This window comes from Peromyscus eremicus, chromosome 23 (genome assembly GCF_949786415.1).
Source record: "Peromyscus eremicus chromosome 23, PerEre_H2_v1, whole genome shotgun sequence".
NCBI classification, from domain to species: Eukaryota; Metazoa; Chordata; class Mammalia; order Rodentia; family Cricetidae; genus Peromyscus; species Peromyscus eremicus.
This window is the reverse complement of record NC_081438.1, coordinates 11,705,568-11,707,775: the sequence shown is the minus strand read 5'-3', so window position 1 is coordinate 11,707,775 and position 2,208 is coordinate 11,705,568.

Genomic DNA, 2,208 nt, shown 5'->3' with positions numbered 1-2,208 from the left:
TTGTATCTTAGCTGGAGGTTGGGTTCAGTCTCTAATAGAAGACTCTGATTCGGGGGTCAGGTTCCTAGGGGAGACTCTCCAGCCTCAGGACAGATCAAGGTGGCGTCTCTCCAGATGTGCAGAGCAGAGCATTGCTCTTGGTCTCTGCTTATAGACTGTCTGGTGGGCATCATGGGGTTCTAGGGCTGTGTCTGGTTTTCTTGGGTGAGTGATGTCACTGGGTTCTGGTTATCAAGTGCAGCCTTGGGTGTAGTGGGATTCCTAAGCTATTTTTACATGTTTAAAAGATATTTTTTACTATGCTCATTACATGTGGTCAATCCAAAGTCTGAGAAATGCCTCTGAGTGGCTCCATTTAACCTGTTTTTACCTGGGTTCCACACCTGTAATGGGTTCCAAATTGTCTGTTCCTAAGAACACACCCTTAGCCTGGCTGCAGGCTAACATAAAAGAGCTCCATTTGGAAGCCCTCAGGAGGCTACACTTGTTCATCTCTTGGTCCCACTCTATCCTCAATACTTACTGGACAATGGCCACTGTGGGCCCAAATTCAAAACTTCCAACTTTTTTTTTTTTTTGAGACAGGGTTTCTTTGTGTAACCCTTGCTGTCCTGGAACTCACTTTGTACACCAGGCTGGCCTACAGAGAGACCCGCCTGCCTCTGCCTCCCAAGTGCTGGGACTAAAGACATGTGCTACCATGCACGACCTGGAGGAAACTTTTGATTTTAGTATCTAAATTGATATAAGTAACTTCATAAAATAAAATGGGGGAGAGTGGGCTGAGGCCTCTCCTCCATTATTTCTGCATTCTTAAGACCCTCATTAAAAAGGGTTGAAGCCATCTTTTCCTCTGCTAGACCATTCCAACTTTCTGGAAACGTCTGGCCCCTGTTGTGTGAAGCAATAAACAGAGTCCTGACTGTTGAAGGTCAGGCTCCCCATCGCTTTTCTGCCTCAGACATTTAATAGAAAGAACATGTACTAAGCTGCTTGCATAACCCTCATAGCTCCTGGTTTCATTTTATTAGATTATGACTTCATCCAAGGCATCTCCAGAGGCAGGTCATATATCTCCTATCAAAAGAGGAGCAGGGTGGGGTAATTTCTTCAGCAAGCCTCCTTTCTACGTTTTGAGACAAGCATCTCCATGTAACCCAGGCTGGCCTTGAACTCGGAGATCCACCCGCCGCTGATGGGATTAAAGGCATTTGCCACCGGGCCCGGCTTTTTGCAGCTTTTTGAGATAGAACTAGAGAGCCACCAGAATGGTACAGAGGGTTTGTGTAGGGCCAAAGCGAAGACCGTTAACAATTTACCCCTCCTCCACGCTTGGATACGCCTTGCTTTCCCCGCGTTTGCTCTTGGGAAGCTCACACTCCTTCCCACCTCTCTCTAATTCTTTCATATGTAAGCTCCCATTTAAATAATCTTTAATAAAACCTTCGACTCTGCTTCATAAACTGGCTAGTCCTAAAACTCTGAGCACGGAAGCCACGAACTCGTTTGGCCCCCTGAAAGTCTAGGGGAGCTCCTCGGGATATTGAGGTAGCAGCAGGCAGCTGCATCTCTGACCCCGCACAGCTGATGGAACAAGCACAATCCAGTTGGTTCCCACACAGCGAGGTCTCTGTATGTCCCACGTTACCGTTCTGGTCCTAGCCACCTTCCACGGGCCGTCTCCACAAGCTTTTTCTGGAGGTATAAATCCTTGCAGCGTGGACATGGCTCAGCGGGCTCCTGCGCACGCGTACCACACGCGCCCCGCTGCTCCCTGGGCTGACCGGCCGGCGCGCCGTCCTACGTCATTAACACGGCGCCGTCGCAGCGGAAAGCCCGGGGCCCTGTGCTGCGTGCGGCGCGCCCCGGGGCGGACCCGGCGGGCGCCTGCACATCAGCCGCGCGGCCCCGGGAGTGCCTCGGAAAGCCCGGCCGAGGCCGGCAAGGCGCGCGTGGGGCTGTGGGGTCTCGGAGCTGGGCGGCAGCATGGGTGGCATGGGACGGCAGAGGACTCGGCGCGGGCGGGCGGCCGGCACGGCTGCCCGGCGCGGGCGTCCCGGCGATGTGTGGCGCTGAAGCGGCAGTGGGAGCGGCGGCGGCAGCGGCGGCGGCGGCGGCGGGCTCGGCTTCGGCTTCGGCTTGGCGGCGGTGCGGGCGGCGGCGGCGGCGGCGCAGGCCCCTCCTCAGGACCTGGCGAGCCCGGGCCTA